The sequence below is a fragment of the Scyliorhinus torazame genome, chromosome 15, assembly GCF_047496885.1.
Source record: "Scyliorhinus torazame isolate Kashiwa2021f chromosome 15, sScyTor2.1, whole genome shotgun sequence".
In the NCBI taxonomy this organism is placed as follows: Eukaryota; Metazoa; Chordata; class Chondrichthyes; order Carcharhiniformes; family Scyliorhinidae; genus Scyliorhinus; species Scyliorhinus torazame.
The window spans coordinates 117,507,235-117,528,978 of NC_092721.1; positions in this window are offsets into that span (position 1 = coordinate 117,507,235).

The window sequence follows — 21,744 nt, forward strand, 5'->3', positions numbered from 1 at the left end:
ATGCTCACTACGAGGTAGGCGCTCCTAGCTACCAATCTGTACCAACTTCGAATCCCGCAGGCTCAGAACCCGAATGAAAGGCCATTTGTTTCCCTGACCTGGTGGGCCAGTTCCAAGTTAAGTATTGGCCTGTTAGTCGTAGAAGTAGCTTAGACGTAGAATTTGTACATGAGTAGTGATTACTGTGTATAATAAATGTGCTTTGATTTACTAAGCGGTGTATTGGATTATTGATCATTACTCGGACTTGAACCACGTGGCGGTATCAGAAAGATACCTGGCGACTCAAGAGCAAAGGTGATAAAACAGAGCAATTAAACCAAGGCAAAAGTTAGCAACAGGTCTCGCTGTGGAGTCGATCTGTGCGCTCTCAATGGAGTCATGCAGTGGTCTTGCTGTGGAGTCTTTCTGTGTTCTCTGTGTGGAGACGTGCAGTGGTCTCGCTGTGGAGTCTGTCATCGCTTTCTGTGCGGAGTCGGGGACTCTTCATGGTGCGTGGACCACTCTCTGAGTGGAGTCGGGGACTCCTTGTGGTGCGTGGAACACTCTCTGAGTGGAGTCGGGGACTCCTTGTGGTGCGTGGAACACTCTCTGAGTGGAGTCGGGGACTCTTTGTGGTGCGTGGACCACTCTCTGTGTGGAGTCGGGGACTCTTCGTGGTGCGTGGACCACTCTGTGTGGAGTCAGGGGCTCTTCATGGTGCGTGGACCACTCTCTGTGTGGAGTCGGGGACTGTTCGTGGTGAGTGGAGCACTGTTCGTGGTGAGTAGTCCACTGGTGTGGCGTCAGGCCGCTCTCTGTGGGCTTGTACCGTTCTCTGTCTCTTGGTGTCAGGCCGCAGCAGAATCCTGTACTGCTGGGTTAGGATGTCATCTGTGCTGGGCTGAGGATCCTCAAATCCGAAGAACTCGTCCATGTCTGTGTCGTATTCTTCACTGTACAACACATCTCGTTGCGGTTCGGATTTGGTACTGATGTCGCCACGTCCAATGATGAAATCATCTTCCGAGTCGTAGTCTTCAAGGACCATATCATCACTTTTTGTGTCGGAGCTGTCATTGTGCTCGCGATGTCCAAAGAAGTGATCAACGTCTGAGTCGTAGTCTTCAAGGACTGAATCATCTCTTAGGGCAGTGCTAACTGCTTGTTGCAGGGTTCTGCGGGGGTTACTTTCAGCTACGGTCGAAGTTCAGGCATTGTGCTGTCGTTCCAGGTGAAATAATTGTGTTTTGCGGCTTTAAAAATGTTTTTCACTGTTTTGGGACATTTCCCCTTTAAGTGGGCGTGGTCCATCATGACGCTTGTGATGTAGAGCGTAGGAATGGATTGCGCATGCGCAAATCGCTGTTCCTTTACTTTGTGCCTTTTTCGCAACCGCTTCTCGTGCATGCGCAACTGGACCTTCCTTTTCTTTGCGCAACTGCGCACGCGCGGCTTCTCGCGCATGCGCAAAACACTCTGTTGCCGGTACGCTTCTTTTGGGGATGTGCGGCTCCTTTCCCAACATGGCTGCCAATGTTTTCTGCATTTGCAGGCCTACCTCCGCCTCGTGGTGAGTATTGGCACCTCTGTGGTGAATGTATTGCTGTAACAATTCACCATGTGCATATCGGTATTATGCTGTTGCCCATGTGGGCTCCACCTATGGACCATTGTAAGGTATTCCCTATGATGTAGCATGTTGGGGCCTGTGTGGGCTGCGCCCCTGGCTCCACCCCTTGAGGGGAGATATAAAGAGCAGTCGCCCTGTAGGCGGCTCCCACTAACAGATCAGTCGCAGGCAGGCACTTTTCTAGTTGATTAAAGCCACAGTTTACTTCTACTCCTGGTTTTGTGTGAATTGATGGTTGCATCAGCCTCTTTTACCGTTCTCTCTTGTGTTTTCCTCGCAGTATGTTTGAAACTTTTCCAGGACTGTTTGGAAGTCTCTCTTGTCTTGCCCTTTGGAGTACTTGAAGGTCTTGAAGATTTCTGCTGCATTTGCACCGGCAATGGTGAGCAGAAGCTTTATTTTCTCTGCATCTGCCATGCCTTCTAGGTCGGACGCTACCGGGTAGATCTCAAATCTCTGCCTGAACGCACGCCAGTTTGCACTGAGATTGCCGTGGTACCTGAGCTGCTGCAGAACCAGAATCTTGAACATCTTGCCTGGGTGCTGTTGCTGGTAGTCACGGATTTGTTGAGTTGAACTATATAGATTCAACAAGCACTCACTGGTACCATGTTGTGTTATGCTTCTTCATGTAGCATAAGCTGCTTCCTTGATGTATACTCTGACAAAGGAAGGTTCAGACTTGAAGATAGGTTTAACACATTTATTGAACAGCTAACAATTCTCTTACTTCGACTCTACTGCTAATCTAATTATAGTAACTCAATCTAACTAACCAGTCTGCTCTAATCCATGCGGTGGGTGTGATGCTTCTTGATCTGCCCCTGTGTCTCTGAGTGTCGCCTATGGAAAGAGAAAGAGCATATGTGTCCTGTCCTTTTATATGGGTAGCCCCCTTGTGGTAGTGTCACCTCTGGGTGTGTCTTGACTGCCCATTGGTCGTGTCCTATCTTACTGACCTATTGGCTGAATGTCTGTGTGTCATGATGACTCTGGTGCTCCCTCTAGTCTTTACTTAGTTTTATTGTATTTGCATTAACCCCTTGTGTATTTACAGTGATGCATATCACCACACTAACTAATCTACTGAAAATAACATGGGCTCTTTCCAAGAGTAAACAGTTCAAATGTGGATGGTATGGCAAGCAAAATGTGGTGATGTTCCCTTTCAATTGTCTCAAAATCTGGTCAACAATCTGTGACAATCTGGCAGTCAACTGCATCTATCTGCTCTGATTGTTTGTATCAAGCGTGCGGCTCACAAAACCCTCTCTTTGTCCCTACACGAGAAGATAGCCCATGATAAGCAGGAATGGGCCATGATGGAGGGGTGGAATTCCCTGGATTAAAGCCCTCACCCCCTATGAGGAAAGGGGCCTGGAAATCGTGAGATTGACCGAGGAGGGAGCAGTCACTGACTGCAAGGTCAGCCTGCGCCACTGAGGTGTGGATCCACTGCCCCTTCACCCAGATGACTGGTCTCAAGTGAGTTGCTCATGTCAGACAAAATGATCCTTCCCTCGCACTGACCACATGTCCATCGTCTTGCAGGATCTCCATCTGATGGGGATGGGCCATCTGGAGTTGTACCCACTCCTGCCACCCGAGAGACCACCTTGGACTAGAGCTCTGAGAAGACCGCCATTGACGCATCACAGCTATCACCCCACCTTCCACCAGCGCAGATATACACATCTCGGTGGGCAACATTAGTGAATAGGCTTCTGGGCCACAATCTGGTGAGCAATGTTGTTGAGGCAGGAATATCCAAGGGAGACAGCAGTCAGAGGTTTGCTGAATCCCAGCACTTAGCTGGCTACCAGTCAGATGCCGAGGCTCTGGACAAGGTTCTCCCAGAGCTGATGCAGATGGTATGACACAGCCGTGACATTCAGAAGGGTATTGTCAGCGACATTCCAGCCAGTCCATAGCCGAGTGGAGGAGTCCCAAAGACTACGGGCACTGGAGATGATACCAACAATGTGTGGCACAGAGGCCAACACTGTTGGGGTGGAAACTGCAGTGGAAAACTTGAAATGCGATGTCAACATCTTGAATGGTAGTGCCCCAGGCATGACTCAGTCCATGACGACCATGGCTGAGGGTCTCAACACCATGTCCCAGTCACTAAGCAACATGGCCCAGATGCAGGTGGAAATTGCCGAGTCACTGCAGAGTATGGTCCAGTCACTGAGGATCATAGCTGATGGCATCTACACCATGGTGCGGACAATGGGGAGCCGCCAGTACTGGCAGAGCCAGATGACTCAGAGTCCTCTGGAGCTCACTCAAGCTGCCCCCCCCAATCCCATGGAGACCCGCAGGGTCCTAAGGCACCATCAGGAAAAAGGAAGCACTGGAGGCCAATCTGGGGCCTGCCACCAAGGAAATGACAGTGGTCTCCAGTTCTTCCGAATCCCTCTTCCTGACTCCACCGCATCCCAAGGGCAGCAGGCAGAACAGGGTGGCACGGCGATGTCTTTGTCACTGGAAAGTTGGCCAAAGCCCTCGGCTTCAGGCGCTCTGTAGGATGTCCGCAAAGGGCATCAAAGGCCAAAGGCGTGGAAAGCAAAAGGCTGCCTCCATCTCTGATGTGCATCCTGATGACACACCTTGATGTAGCAGTAGACCACGAAATATCAAGAGAGAGAGGAACACTAAGTGGGGGGTGGGGGCAGTCACTATCTATAGCTAGAGGGAATGGAAATGTCAAATTTTCACAATTAAGACATGTGACACTTGATATATGTGAAGCCTCTATCACATTAATCTCCACTTCTGTGAAGTTGTGGGGTGAAGAAGCATAAGATTATGCTTTATGCGGATGATGTGCTGTTGCTTGTGTCGAAGCCGCATGACTCAGTTCCTGCAATTATTGATATTGTGGATAGGTTTAGTGCCTTCTCCGGTTATAAGATTAATTTTACAAAATCAGAGGCTATGTCTCTGGAAGAGTTGAGGAGCAAACCTTGCTGATTTCCCATTTAGGTGGCTCGTGTAGGAGTTTAAGTACCTTTGGTGTTACAATTACATCTTATTTTAGGCAGTTATACGGGGGGGGGGGGGGGGGCCTGAATATTAGGCTATATCAACTAGTCAACCTTAGATGTATATGGAACTGGGTTAGGAAGGACCCTGCCTCTATTTGGTTCGATATTCAAGCAGACGAGTCAGTTTACCCTCTGCAGTTCTTATTATTTTATGGGGACAATAGGACAGGTTCTGCTAGATGCAAAAATCCTATTATTAATACTCTTAGAGTATGGAGAATGGTCCACCAATTAAAAGGGATATCTAAACTGACTTCCACTCTTTCTACCATCCAGGCGACCCGGACGTCCCACCAGATCTTATGGAACATGGATTCGATAGCTGGAGAGATAAAGGCATTTGTAGGCTAGGAGATATGTTCAATTATGTCTCCTTGACATCCTTTGAGCTGATATGCCAGCAATTTGCCATCCCAAGACACTACCTTTTTAAGTTTCTGCAACTGAGAGACTTTATCCTGAATAAGAGCACCCTGGGTCTTAACTCCGCTAATTCCCCAGTGGGAAAAATCCTGATTTCTGCAGAGCCTAGACCAGAGATTAACAAGTTCTATGACACCTCGCATTCTAGATCCTGTGTTAGCACATTGGGTACCTTGCAGTCTTAGGAAAACAATTTGGCAATTAATATTGATGAGGCGACATGGGGTGATATTTTGGTTTATACCAATAAGATCCTGCTGTATCTCCGAAGTGCCTAAAGTGCCTGGTAGTCGACGGTGATTCTACACACAGCGTATGGACCTGTGTTAAAATTCAATCCTATTGGTCTGCAGTAGTTAGGAAGCTTTAGAGGATATTTGACGAAGCCTTAGTGCTTGATCCTTTGTTCCTAATTCTGGGTATCCCAGATGCGAGAATTACTGACATTAATGAAAAAAAGCTGTACAACATCCTAACGTTAGCAGCTCACAAAAATATCTTCTGCTCCTACACGGAACTTGGGACAGCACGGTAGCATAGTGGTTAGCACAATTGCTTCACAGCTTCAGGGTCCCAAGTTCGATTCCTGGCTGGGTCACTGTCTGTGCGGAGTCTGCACGTTCTCCCCGTGTCTGCGTGCGTTTCCTCCGGGTGCTCCGGTTCACCTCCCACAGTCCAAAGATGTGCGGGTCAGGTGGATTGGCCACGCTAAATTGCCCTTAGTGTCCTAAAAGGTTAAGTGGGGGTTGCTGGGATACGGGGATACGGTAGATACGTGGGCTTGAGTAGGGTAATCTTTGTAAGGACCGGTGCAGACTCGATGGGCCAAATGGCCTCCTTCTATGAATATGAATGACACACCTCGTCGCAGCAGTAGAGCACGGAAGTCGAGGATCACTGAGAGGGCACTGGTGGGAAGGGGGTAAGTGAGGGTTGGGTGCTTTGAGGAGGGGGGGGGGGGTCTGGGAGGGGGGGTACAGTGGGGCGGAACCATCGGAGGATTGGAGCAGTCGGGGACACATGTGTAAATTATTAGGGCAGCACGGTAGCATTGTGGATAGCACAATTGCTTCACAGCTCCAGGGTCCCAGGTTCGATTCCGGCTTGGGTCACTGTCTGTGCGGAGTCTGCACGTCCTCCCCGTGTCTGCGTGGGTTTCCTCCGGGTGCTCCGGTTTCCTCCCACAGTCCAAAGATGTGCAGGTTAGGTGAATTGGCCAATGATAAATTGCCCTTAATGTCCAAAATTGCCCTTGGTGTTGGGTGGAGGTGTTGAGTTTGGGTAGGGTGCTCTTTCCAGGAGCCGGTGCAGACTCAAAGGGCCGAATGGCCTTCTTCTGCACTGTAAATTCAATGATAATCTATGATTAATCTAGGACAAAGGTTCGGCACAACATCGTGGGCCGAAGGGCCTGTTCTGTGCTGTATGTTCTATGTTCTATGTTCCTAGGTCAGTGACAAGTACCCTTGTTTTAACCCGCAAGTCCCTTACGAGGTGGGAACAATTAACTTTCCCGTGAACCTTGCAGAATATGAGCTCCCTTGTTAAAGAAGTGGCGAGCTCTAAACAATGTAAATTTGTAGGGTAAATAAGGCCGGCCAGCTAGGCACCGGCAGGCAGACCCAGTTGGGATCTACTGTTTGAGGTGTATAATAGTTATTGTAAATAAACTAAATTTCTTTGAACTACTCGGTGTGGACTCCTTCGTGGCCTTATAAAATTGGGGGCGAGAGTGAGATGAAGGTTGGATTTCTTTTTTGATTATGCCTCTGTTTGGACAGATAGATGTCTTTGACGCCAGCTTGGAAGACTGGAATCAGTATGGGGAGCGAATGTGCTACAATATTGCGGACATTGACCACCAGACAATCATTTTGCTGACTGTCTGTGGCACGCATAAGTTTGGAGTGATACGAAGCTTTACCTACCCAGCGACGTCCAACAAACAAACTTTCGACCAACTAGTAGCTCTAGTGAGGCAGTACTTTAACCCAACGCCATCCGTTATCGTACAGCGGTATTGTTTTAATACCATGGAGCAGACCTCATGTCAGTCCATCATTGAGTATTTGTCACAGTTGAGAAAGATTGCAGAGCTTTACGAATACAGCACTGTCCAGCAGGAAATGATGCAAGACCTTTTAGTTTGCGGCGTTAACAATGCTGCTTCCAAAATGAAACTATTGGCCGCACCTTTCCTGAATCTATAACAAGCAATACAAATTCCGCTGTGCCAGGAAAACACAGAGCGAGGGATGCAGGAAATACAAGGCATGGCAGTAAATGCCTTGGGTGTGCCTCCTGGCGTGGAACCTCTCTCCAGATGGCTACGCTACCCTGGATTGAGTGCCATAAACGCCTGCTCCATTAGCTAAAAACTGAGTTGTCCTGACGAGAAATTTCCTACCAAAGCTAATTTGACCATCTGTACTGGTGAATCATTGGACAGTGCAGGTACCACCATGACTCCAGTGGTTTATGGTTACCAAACGGCACACCTCCCGCTCATTGTAGTCAGAGGGCAAGGCCACAGCTTGTTGGGCTGTGATTGGTTGTGCCATTTGCAACTAAATTGACAACGCATCCTCAGATGGGGTCCGGGGGTTAAGCAAAGTCATAGAATCATAGAGGTTTACAGCATGGAAACACACCCTTCAGCCCAACTTGTCCTTGCCGCCCAATTTTTACCACTAAGCTAGTTCCAATTGCCCGCATTTGGCCCATATCCCTCTTTACTCATCTTACCCATATAACTGTCAAAATGCTTGTACCTGAATCTACTACTGCCTCTGGCAGCTCGTTTCAGACACCACCCTCCATGTGAAAAAATTGCCCCTCTGGACCCTTTTGTATCTCTCCCCTCTCACATTAAACCTATCGCCTCTAGTTTTAGACTCACCTACCTTTGGGAAAAGGACCATCGACCTTATCTATGCCCCTCAATATTTTATAGAACTCTATAAGATCACCCCTAAGCCTCCTACGCTCCAGGGAAAAAGTCCCAGTCTACCCAGTCTCTCCTTATAACTCAAATCATCAAGTCCTGGTAGCATCCTAATAAACCTTTTCTGCACTCTTTCTAGTTTAATAATAACCTTTCTATAATAGGGTGACCAGAACTGTACACAGTATTCCAAGTGTGGCCTTACTAATGTCTTGTCCAACTTCAACAAGTCGTCCCAACTCCTGTAATCAATGTTCTGACCAATGAAACCAAGCATGCCAAATGCTTTCTTCACCACCTGTGACTCCACTTTCAAGGACCTATGAACCTGTACTCCTGGATCTCTTTGTTCAATAACCCTCCACAACACCCTGAGTAGGTCCTGCCCCAATTCGATCTACCAAAATGCATCACCTCACATTTATCTGAAACTCCATCTGCCATTCATCGTCCCACTGGCCCAATTGATCAAGATCCCATTGCAATCCTAAATAATCTTCTTCACAGTCCACTCAGTCACCAATCTTGGTTTCATCGGCAAATCTACTAAACATACCTCCTAAATTGTCATCCAAATCATTAATATAAGTAACAAATAACAGTGGACCCAGCACTGATCCCAGCACTGATCCCTGGTCATAGGCCTCCAGTTTGAAAACCAACCCTCTACAACCACCCTTTGTCTTGTCATCAAGCCAATTTTGTATCCAATTGGCTACCTCACCCTGGGTCCTGTGAGATATAATGTTGTGCAACAACCTACCATGCGGTACCTTGTCAAAGTCCATGTAGACAATGTCAACTGCACTGCCCTCATCTACTTTCTTGGTTACCCCTTCAAAAAACTCAATTAAATTTGTGAGACATGATTTTCGACTCACAAAGCCATGCAGACTGTCCCTAATCAGTCGTTGCCTCTCCAAATGTCTGTAGACCTTGTCTCTCAGAATACCTTCGAACAACCTACCCACCACAAACGTTAGGCTCACCGGTCTGTAGTTCCCAGGCTTTTCCCTGCGGCCCTTCTTAAACAAAGGCACAACATTTCCTACCCTCCAATCTTCATACACCTCACCTGTGGCTGTTGACGATTCAAATATCTTTGCTAGGTGACCCGCAATTTCCTCCCTAGTCTCCCACAATATCCTGAGATTCATTTCATCAGGTCCCAGGGATCTATCTACCTTGATGCGCTTTAAGACTTCCAGCACCTCCTTCTCTGTAATATGTACACTCCTCAAGACATCACTATTTATTTTCTCAAGTTCTCTAACATCCATGCCTTTCTCAACAGTAAATAGCAATGAGAAATATTTATATGGGATCTCACCCATCTCTTGTGATTCGCACATAGATCACCTTGTTCATCCTTAAGAGGCCCTACCTTCTCCCTAGTCACACTTTTGCCCTTTATGTATTTGTAGAAGCTCTTTGGATTCTCCTTTGCCTTATCTGTCAAAGCAATCTCATGCGACTTTTTTGCCCTCTTGATTTCTCTCTTAACTCTATTCTGACAACCTCTATACTCTTCAAGGGACCCACTTGATTCCAGTTGCCTATGCATGTCACATGCCTCCTTCTTCTTTTTGACCAGGGCCTCAATATCCCAAGTCATCCAGGGTTCCCTACTTCTACCAGCCTGCCCTTCACTCTGAAAAGAATGTGCTTACCCTGAACCCTGATTAACACACTTTTGTAAGTCTCCCACTTACCAGCCATCCCTTTGCCTGCCAACAAACTTCTCCACTCAACTTTTGAAAGTTCCTGTCTAATACCATCAAAATTGGCCTTGTCCCAATTTAGAATTTTAACTTTTGGGCCAGACCTATCATTCTCCATAGCTATCTTAAAACTAATGGAATTATGGTCACTGGTCCCAAAGTGATCCCTCCCTTCTGTCATTTCCCAAGAGGAGGTCAGGTTTTGCCCCCTCTCTAGTCGGGTCATCCACATACTGAATGTGAAATTCCTCCTGAATGCAATCAACAAATTTCTCTCTATCCAAGCCCCTAACGTTTGGCCCCTGTCCCAGGCAATTTTGGGAAAGTTAAAGTCCCCAACTATTACCATCCTATTTTTCTTGGAGCTATCTGTAATCTTACATATTTGCCCCTCAATGTTCCGCTGGCTATTTGGGGGCCTGCAGCACAATCCTATCAGTGATCTCTCCCTTCTTATTTTTCAGTTCTACCCATATAGACTCAGTGGGCGAACACTCGGATATATCCCCTCTCTAGTACTGCTGTGATATTCTCCCTAATCAAAAACGCAACTCCCCCTCCTCTCTTATCCCTGTACTATTTTTCCCAAAGCATCTGTACCCCGTCGACAATTGGGCAAATACCCCAAAGTATTTCAACTGGGACTGGGGAAGATAAAAGGGGCCGTAGCTCGCATTTATACCAACTCAGGAGCCCAACCATGGTATTTGCGGGCATGCCCACTCCTCTATGTGTTGTTGGAAAAAGTAAAAACTGAGCTCAGTCGACTAGAAAGTCTGTGTATCAAGCGGTGGTCCTGGTATTAAAACTAGACAAGACAGTATGGCTATTCAGGGACTATAAGCTCACCGTGAATGTGGCTTCAAGGTTGGACCACTATCCCATGCCTCTTATTGAGGATCTTTTACACTGGCGGATGGATGTTTGTTCACTAAACTCGATATAAGCCGTGCATATTTACAACTTGAGTTGGATGTGACCTCCCAAAAATAATGCAGTGAATATGCACAGAGGACTTGCCGAGTACACCCAGTTGCATTTTGAGGTGTCCTCTGCCTCTGCTATATTTCAACGAGTAATGGAGAACATCCTGAGGGAGTTGCCGCGCGTTGTGGTCTATTTAGATGATGATGTCATAGGAGTGACCGAACAAGAACACCTGGAGAACCTTGAGGTAGTACTGAAGCGTTTTTCTGAGTCTGGTATCCACATGCGGCGGGCAAAATGTGTCTTCAATGCAAGGGAGGTGGTCTAACTCGGTACTGGGTGGACCGCAAGGACATACACCTTGTAACAGATAAGGTGCGTACCATTCAGCAGTCCCCCACCCCGACGGGCGCTTCAGAGCTTCATTCATTTCTAGGACTTGTTAACTATTACAGCAATTTCATCAAGTATCTTACGACCATGTTAGCCCCATGTTTCTCTTTTGATGAAAAGTAAAGTGTGGGCATGGAGGAAATCTCAGGAAACAACTTTTCTGCAGGTTGAGAAACAGTTATTCTCTTCCGGGTTACTGACCCACTACGATCCCACTCGTCATGTGCAATGCAGTGCCTTATGTATTGGGGCCGTTCTGTCACATCAGATGGAGAATGGCGGAAAATGGCCGATTGCTTTCGCCTCTCGGATGCTGGCTGCGGCAGAACACAATGACAGTCTGGCGGTGGTCTACACAGTGTAAAAATTTCACCAGTACGTTTACTGCCACCATTTTGCTATTGTTACAAACCATAAGCCTTTACTCTGTCTTTTTAAGGAGGACAAGATGATTGCCGCTGCGAGGATCAGTGCTGGGTCTTGCTATTGGCTGCCTATGAATATTCCTTCGAGTGTCAGCCGGGGAGCACGCTGACGAGCTGAGCTGTTTGCCTTTGCCAACTAGCCCCACCTTGACCCCCAGGACGGACAATGTGGTCACCACTCTAAACATCATGGATTCTTTGCCTGTCACGGCATCTCGGATCCGCGAATGGACTCAGACAGACCTGGTTCTCGCAAACGTTCAACACATTGTGTTATTTGGAGGTCAGCATCGACAGCTACCAGACGGATCACGAGCATTTTCATGCAAGCTGTCCATCTTTAGTGTGGAGGACGGTATACTACTATAGGGTTCGTGCGTTGTCATATCCTGAAAAGGCCAGGATATGATACAGAAGGACCTCCATAATGGACATCCAGGTGTGTCCAAAATGAAGATGTTGCCACACAATTACGTTTGGCGGCTGGGCCTGGATGCAGACATTGAAAAGATAGCCCAGCATGGCTCCATCTGTCAGGAGCACCAGAAGATCCCACAGGCTGCGCCCCTTCATCTTTGGGACTGGCCAGGACAGCTGTGGACTCGGTTGCACGCCGACTTTGCTGGTCCATTTCAGGGTTCGATATTCCTCCTCTTAAATTATGTCATTCAAAATAGCTGGAGGTCCACAAGATGGCGGCGACCACTTCCTGGGTGACAATCGACAAATTGCATTTGGCATTTTGCACGCACGGCATCCCTGAAAAGTTTGTTACAGACAACGGGAGTCCTTTCACGAGTGAAGAGTTCTTGGGGTTTTTGAAGGCGAATGGGGTACGCCACATTTTAACCACTCTGTCCCACCTGGCTTCTAATGGTTTCATGGAGCGGGCGTCACAGGCGTTCAAAAGAGGCCTCAGGAAGCTGTCTTCACATTCAATGGACATTAGGCCGGCTCATTTCTTATTTTGCTACAGGACCACTCTCTCTGCACACCGTCATCAAGGTGGACCCAGCTGAAATGCTGATGGGCCATAGGCTTCGAACCCGTCTTAGTATGATTTTCCTGAACATAGATGTAAAAGTGCACCACAACCAGGAGCTGCAAGGACATTGTCCCATTCGATGTCGCCTCAATGCTTTGTGCCAGGTGATTTGGTGTCTGGTTGAAACTTTGCAGGTGGCACTCAGTGGGTCTCCGGGGCTATCCTCCACCAGACAGGGCTGGTTTCCTATCAAGTATAAGTCCAAGGGTGAATCAGGTGAAAGCACCTTGATCATGTTCGGTCCCGGCGACCACTTCTTTGACAGCTTCCTTGTGAACGCAACGCTTTCATCAAGCCTCCTCTGGTGCCGAAGCAGCCATAATGGGGCACCAAAGGGCTGAAATTAGATCGTGAACACGGATTCAGAAATGGAAACTCGAGCATCGGGAATCTCTGATGGGGAGTCATTAGTTTGGCAGCCACCGGCAGAACAACCGCCGCAACGTTCAAAGCAGAAGCGCGTCGTGTTCCATGTTCACACCACTTGACCCGGCACCTCGGGTGCGCAACAACCAACCAGGCACAAAGAGAGTCCGGCACCCTGCTTCCCCACAGATGTCGGAGGATTCTTAGGACTTTGGGGAGGAGGGATGTTATAACCTGCAAGTACCTTAGAAGTGGAAACAATTAACTTCCCGGTGTACCTTGCAGAATATGAGCACTCCCGGTAAGAGGACGGGCCCTCTAAACAATGTATAGTTGCAGAGTATGTAAGGCTGGCCAGTTAGGCACTGGCAGGTAGACCCAGTTAGGATCTACCGCGTGATGTGTATAGTAGTTATTGTAAATAAACTAAGTTTCTTTGAACTACTTGGTGTGGATTCCTTATAAAAATCCTTCCATTCAAAATTGGCATAAATTAGTCATGGCATGTATTCCTATGGAATTCCTAACATCTGTGATTGTTCCAAGTCTGATATATTCCATAAAGTTTGGGACCACTATCTTCAACTCATAGGCTCTGTTTTTTCTGATCTACTCCTGTTCGGTTTCCCTTGAGCCATATTGTATTTTTAATCTCGCAATACATAAAGGTGTGCGGCCTGAGACGTTCTCCAATCTTGTTCAAAGAGCCGTTTTCTCCCCCTGATTGGTTCTTTCTGATTCATCTGGCATTAAAGCTGAACAGTAGTTCAAAAAGTCTGAAATTCTAAAGTCATCCTGTCTTGATCGTACTTGTAATAGCATCTGAAAGAGCACCCTACCCAGGCTCCCACAGTATCCCCTTGTGGCCGTCAAAAATGGCCGCCCGCAAAGGATAATGGGAATTATCATCAGGTTGGGACACAGACGGTACACAGCCCCTGTGTATTGTGCAAAGGGAAACCAGACCTAACTGAAACTCACACCTGCTAATGGTCAATCACCGATTTCCCCAGGACAATGGGACACAGATCGAAACGTAGCAACAGTAGCAGACTCTGGGGCGCCTATTTACCTTATATGGGAGTGCATACGTGCCTTGGACAATGGCAGCTAGGACCCACCCAAGCCATTGAGGTACCCGCCCCTAATTGGCCAGAATTGATGAGGGTGATTGAAACACTATCAAGTCATTGGATCCCGAGTTGGGACCGCCCAAAAGAGCGCGAAAGATCGGATGATAAGAATAACTGTGCAACCAGTATTCGGTCTCTTTTGGGACCGGCCTCTGCTCCGACCAACTGCAGCATATCGACCAGCCAAGTTCAAGAACCCGCGATCGCTACCTGAAGGACGAGCCACAGCCGCGACGAACCTGAAGACTTCCAGCCGACACACATGAGGATCCAGATAAAGCCTCATCTAATCTGCACAGAGCTGGTCACTTGGAAGTTAAGTAAAGGTCATTTTAGGTGAAGTTTAATAAGTAGCCGCGTGTAGATTATTACGTATGCAACCAAGCCTGTGTTTAATAATACATTATAGTTGAACTAACATACTGGTTGTGTGGTCATTTTCCCAATACAAGAAACGTACTCGTGTGCTGTGGTTAAGGTAAAAGAGCAACACCCTGCAACCCCATAACCCCATCCCTGGACACTAATTGGCCAGGTTCACGTATTTAATTAAAAAAAAAAAAATTTAGAGTTCCCAATTATCTTTTCCAATTAAGGGGCAATTTAGCATGGTCAATCCACCTACCCTGCACATCTTTGGGTTATGGGGGTGAGACCCAGGCAGACACAGGGAGAATGTGCAAACTCTACATGGGCAGTGACCCGGGGTTGGGATCGAACCTGGGTCCTCACCGCCGTGAGACAGCAGTGCTAACACTGTGCCATTGTGCCGGCCCCAGGTTCATGATTTTCAAAAGGGTACTAATCGGCACCAGCATGACCACTTGCTGGGGAGGCCGATGAATGACGTGAGGCCATAGGATAAGGGGTGGCTCCCATTAATTGTGTGGAAATAGAGCTTACGTGGTGATAATTGGTTTCTCGCCACCCTATGGCGAGATCACGATTTTGCCTATGGGAGCGGGCCGGTTGTATCGCAAACATTTTGGCGCCTGGCGCGGTTCTCATTTTCTGCCTTTCCTGCTTTCCCCGGTCTTATTTCGCTTGAGCGACAGTGTAACGAGGCTGGAGAATCGCACTCTGTCTCACAATTTTTTTTTTTTAAATTTAGAGTATCCAATTATTTTTCTTTTCCAATTAAGGGGCAATTTAGCATGGCCAATCCACCTAACCTGCACATCTTTGGATTGTGCGGGTGAAACCCACGCAAACACGGGGAGAATGTACAAACTCCACTCGGACAGTGACCCAGAGCCGAGTTTTGAACCTGGGACCTCGGTGCCCTGAGGCAGTAGTACTAACCATTGGGCCACGTGCCGCCCCTCTGAACCACAATTTACACCCTCCCGAGTGGGTTTTTCTGACCTGGTGCTTGAATAATTAAAATACCACAATGGAGTCAGGTTAGGATATGATAATGAGCGCTCTGAACCTGCAGTCTTTAGAGTCCATTCTTTTCTAAACAACCAATAGAAATGACGGATTTAAGAAGGGCTCACTCTTACACGTGATTCAGAAGAAGTGATCAGCAGTCTTCTAATCAATGACAATGACTTACAATATGTTCATGTAATGTGATAATTTACAAAAGCTGATTCAGGTGAAAAGTCTAGAAGAACTTGTATTGTTAAGTGCTTTTCATAATCTTAGGACATTCCACAGTGCCTCACAGCCAATAAAGCATAGTAACTTGTTATAATATAGGTTAAGAGAGCAGGCACTATACACACAGCAAGGCTTCCTTGCCAAACCCCCAGAAATGTTGAAGATTAATCTCTTAGATATTTCTGCAATAACTCAGAAGTAAAATCAAACGGACATTATAAAGAAGTGTTTTTTCATTTCTGAACACTTTCATTCATTAGTTAGGGAAATATTGGCAATTGGAAGGAAAGTCTGTTTAGTCTGTCAGATTGGAGGTGGTATCACTGACATTGGCCCTGCGGTTCCACACCCTGATTCCATCCCAATCCCAACACTTGGCACAGCCCGGCTCCAGATCCAGCTACCTGAGGGCCTCTGCATTGCCAGCAGCAGCCCAATCTTGCACTCCTCTTCATTGACAATCTCAAATCTCCACTGAATATAATAATAATCGTCGCTTATTGTCACAAGTAGGCTTCAATGAAGTTACTGTGAAAAGCCCCGAGTCACCACATTCCGGCACTGTTTGGGGAGGCCGGTATGGGAATTGAACCCGCACTGTTAGCCTTGTTCTGCATTACAAGCCAACTGTTTAGCCCACTGTGCCAAACCAGCCCCTGAAATAGGCCCGACGCTACACCTTTCAGGTGCAGGACATGTATCGTGAGCCCACCATGAATGTCAAAAAGGGCTCAGTTTAAATTCTAGGCATATTTGCCACCTAATGTGACATGTGCCATATATTGGGGGCGATTCTCCGATTTTGAGGCCAAGTGTTCGCGCCGTCGTGAACGCCGTCGCGTTTCACGACGGCGCAAACATGGCCCGGACACGCCCTATTCTGGCCCCCATAGGGGGCCAGCACGGCGCTGGAGCGGTTCACGCCGCTCCAGCATCCTTACGCGGCGCCAAATGGGCGCCGCACCAACCCACGCATGCGCAGTTAGGGCAGCCCAATCCTGCGCATGCGCGGGGAACGTCTTACACACGCCGGCCCCTCACCAACATGGAGCCAGTGTTCTGGGGCCGCGCACGGAAGGAGGTAGGCCCGGGGGGGGAGAGGCCGGCCCGCCGATTGGTGGGCCCCAATCGTGGGCCAGAACCCATCAGAGGCCACCCCGGTGAAGGAGCCCCCCTCCCCCCCCCCACAGGCCGCCCCCCAGCGTTCCCGCAGAGTTCCCGCCGGCAGCGACCAGGGGTGGACGGTACCGGCGGGAACCTTTCGTGTCGTAGCAGCCTCTCGGCCCATCCGGCCTAGAATCACCGCTCGCCGGTTCTCCAAGCGGCCCGGTGCGAATCGCGCGCCGCTGGTTTCCGGGGGGTGGGAGAATCGCGTGCGGGGGTCGGGCGACGTGGCGCGATTCGCGCAGTGCCCAGGCAATTCTCCCACCCAGCGTGGGGGGGGGGGGGGAGAATAGCGCCCTGCGTATTTATATTCAATGTGCATATTATCTATCTTATGCTGCTGTCAGTTTCTTCATCTTGGACGAAGAAAACTGTTAATTTATTTTATCTTTCAAAGTCTGGTTCGTACCTGTGACTAAGAAAGCTAACAGTGTCTCTTTTGCTCCTTTGAGTCTTTAATTGTTGTTAATGCAGTTTGTTATCAGACATTTTGACTCCAACTCCAGTGATAGCTGTTTTGTTTACACAGCTGGGGTTACAAGGACTTCAGCGTCTTCTGGACTTCAGCTTAATTTCTTGACTGCCAAGCAAACCTTAGCTTGCTGGTTTATTTTTAGCAAGCTTTTAAATTTCCAAGGTTATAAAGGGGAGCTCTGTATTCTCAGTGGAATGTCCCACAAAAGATTTGTAATAAATATGAATATTATCTGCAGCAAGGTTCATATAAAAATATGAACAGATTTTTGATTTATTTTGAAGGTGAATTGCAATACCTGTACATTTTGTTTTGAAATTCTTCGGTCTATATAAAGCACAGGAACAAAACATGTTACTTCCGATAGAATTGACAGCTACCCCAGGTGGAAAACAAATCAGTAACATGCTATTGGCAGTCGGGAGTGGTGGAAAATGTAACTGCAAAACAGTAGACAACAATAAGCTGGTTAATGCATTGAGTCATTCCTTGCTGCCAAATCAATTATGTCATGATGGCTCCCATTCTGAGTTTACTTTGGTCACTAAATCTAATCATCTCTCAAGAAACAGCTTGATGTTACAGTGATTCAGAACTATAAATGCTGAGCCACTGGGTTGAGTGGTATCTATGGAGAGCTGTCAAACAGAGATAATTGTAATGTACTGGCGACAGAAAGAAAACTGGAGGGCCAATCTCTACATTAGCAAGATCTCCACATTTCATTGAATTCAAAACCAGGTTGAAAGGGATACTGGATTTAAGAAATAACAAGAAAAAAATCTATTATAGCAATGGATTTGAACTATTCTCCAACCTTAACCTTCAACAGGTGCGGGAATATATTTATTTCAGTGCTATTCTTTCTGATACACTGAATTTTGTTTTCAGACCTTGGTAGGTTAGCAGCTGTCGGAACAGCCCCCCCCCACCCCCATTCTAAAATGTTAGTATAAATATTGGGGGTGATGGTGATGTAGTTGTAATGTCACTGGATGAGCATACAGAGGTCCAGGTAATGTCTGGGTTCAAATCCCATCACGGCAGCTGGTGGAACTGAAATTCAATTAATAGAATCTGGAACTGAAAGTTAAACTCAGTAATAGCGACCATGAAACTACCGTCATTTGTCATTTATAAAACCCATCGGGTTCACCCTTAGGGAAGGAAATCTGCCATCCTTACCAGGCATGGCTTTTCCGTGACTCCAGTCAAAAGTCATGTGGATGACTCTTAACTGCCTTCTGGTATGGCCTACTTTCAGTGCAAGGGTAATTAGGGACTGGCAACAATGCTGGACTTGCCAGCAACACCCACACCCATGGAGGAATAAAAAGAAATGCAAGAACGCAGTATGAACAAACTCCGTTGAGAAGCAGGCACGAAAAGGAAAAAGTGCATTAAACTACTTTAAAAATGAAAAAAAAATGTAGTTTCTTCAAAAATCAGACAAGTGGTAGGCTGCTCTCACTCATTCTAAGTGGCTAGCAGCACTAGGTATTAAATTGAACGACCAACCTAGCGAAACTACAACCCAGGGCTCTCTATGTACTAAACAGCAAAATACTAGACTTATACAAAGCTTAGCAATTCCATCATAGCAAAGCTCTCCAGCTCGAAAACATCCAGTTGAGAAAACAGATAAGCAAAAAGTGTGAGGTTATGCACTTTGGTAGAAAGAATAGAGGCACAGACTATTTTCTGGAAGGGAAAAGGCTTAGGAAATCAGAAGCACAATGGGGCTTAGAGGTTCTAGCTCAAGATTCTCTTAAGGTTCAGTCCACAGTTTAAAAAAAAAATTTAGAGTTCCCAATTCATTTTTTCCAATTAAGGGGCAATTTATCGAGGCCAATCCACCTACCCAGCACATCTTTGGATTGTGGGGGTGAAACCCACGCAAACATGAGGAGAATGTGCAAACTCCACACGGACAGTGGCCCAGAGCCGGGATCGAACCTGTGACCTCGGTGCCATGAGGCAGTAGGGCTAACCCACTGCGCCACCGTGCTGCCGTGCCACTGTGCTACCCTGTTCAGTCCACAGTTAGGAAGGCAAATGAAATGGTAGCATTCAATACGAGAGGGCTAGAATACAAGACCAGGGATGTACTTCTAAGGCTATATAAGGCTTTGGTCAGACCCCATTTGGAATATTGTGAGGAGTTTTGGACCACGTATCTAAGGAAGGATGTGCTGACTTTGGAAAGGGTCCAGAGGAGGTTCACAAGAATGATCCCTGGGATGAAAAGCTTGTCATATGGGGAGCAGTTGACGACTCTGGGTCTGTACTCGTTGGAGTTTAGAAGGATGAGGGGGGAGGAGATCTTATTGAAACTTACAGGACACTGAGAGGCCTGGATAGAGTGGACATAGAGAGGATGTTTCCACTTGTAGGAAAAACTAGAACCTGAGGGCACAATCCCAGACTGAGGGGACGATCCTTTAAAACTGAGGAGGAGAAATTTCTTCAGCCAGAGGATGGTGAATCTGTGGAGTTGTTTGCTGCAGCAGGCTGTGGAGACAAATAACTGAGTGTCTTTAAGACAGGGATAGATAGGTTCTTGATTAATAAAGGGATCAGGGGTTATGGGGAGAAGGCAGGAGAATGTGGATGAGAAATACATTAGCCATGATTGAATAGTGGTTTAGACTCGATGGACCGAATGTCCTAAATCTGCTCCTATGTCGTATGGTCTAATGGTCTTAAGCAATTAATAGATGAAGAATCCATAAACACCCTCATCCTTAACCATGAAAGAGTGAAACATGCATGCAGGATAATAGGCTGAAAGGTCAGCAAGTATCTTCAGTCAATGTTCCTGCTCCTCGTCCTGTGGTCTCCAACATACATACAAATTCAATTCACTCCATATGAAAGTGCATGGAATTGGAGATAACTCTGTGACAAGAGTCACAGTAGCGAATGTAGAAATCCTCAGGTTTATTTAATATGATGGGCATAATTCTCCCATGCCCTTGCTAGCACACTCAATGGCAAGCTGTTTAGCACAGGGCTAAATCGCTGGCTTTAGAAAGCAGACCAAGGCAGGCCAGCAGCACGGTTCAATTCCCATACCAGCCTCCCCGAACAGGCACCAGAATGTGGCGACTAGGGGCTTTTCACAGTAACTTCATTTGAAGCCTACTTGTGACAATAAGGGATTTTCATTTTTCATTTTCATTTCAAGCTGGGGGAGTGGAAGTGAATTTGGCGGGAGGCCCAAAGATCGTTTTTTACGCGCACGAATTTCCCACAGGATCTTCTATCGGTGCCCACCATGGTGGATCAGAAAACCTACTGGAGGCTAGTGTGAAACAGATTTTCGCCCTGCTAATGGGATACAGATAAAATCTCGGCTGGAACCTCCTCACCACCCCCCACGCCCAATTCTCCACGGCGTCAGTGGGAAAACACGCCAGTGCAAAACACGTCTGCAACAGATTTCATAACTCATTTGAACAATGCCTGGGGCTGTCTCCGGAGTTCAAAACAGGCTACCAGCAACCCTGGACCTAGGAAAACCACAGCGGGGGTGGGGGGGGGGAATCTACAGCTGGATCTTCCATCTTCACTGTCATCAAGGAGGTCCACCTTCATTTTCAGGAGGTCCATCTTCTTTTTTCCATCGTGGGTCAGTGATGTTGAGTGCCTTTTCAATATGGTGGCCAGATATGACGGCGAACTCTGCCATCAGGCCTGCTATGCCATGGAATACGGCACAAAAACACCCAGTTGCATAACGAATGAAGTTGGGGCTGTAAGATATGGTGTCTTTTCCCACAGGACTCCACAGCAGGGAACACTCCACATTCCCGCCCCTGCCACGGGACTCAGTCCCCAGATAGGAGGATTCTGCTCAGCCAGTGGTGTTTCCCCAGTTATCTTTGTATTGGTGACTTAGCTTCACACCATATATGACCATGATTGTTTCCCCAAAAGTCTACAATTTCTAGGATCACTCAAGTCTAAGATAGATAGATTGGTGTTAAGTAAGAGTACTCAGGGATATTGAGAAAGGCAAGAAAAATGGAGTTGAAGTGTTGATCGGTCACAATCTAATTGAATGATGGAGCATGTCGAAGGGACTGAATGGTTCATCCCTGTCTCTAATGTTCCTGTGGCATCCGAACAGGTTGATTTCACTCGATTTTAACATCAAAATTAACACTTGTCTGTTTTCAGCACGAGTTTCTTGTACCTGACATTCATCCAACTGGAAATCACAGAATAATACAGCGCAGAGGAGGCCCTTCAGCCCATCAAGTTTGCACCCATGTGTGAAAAATACCTGACCTGTCTATCAGCATTTGGGCCATAGCTTTGAATGTTATGACATGCCAAGTGCTCACCCAGGTATGTTTTAAAAGATGTGAGGCAACCCGTATCAACCACCCTCCCAGGCAGAGCATTCCAGACCGTCACCATCCTCTGGGTAAAAAGGTTTTCCGTCAAATCCCCCCA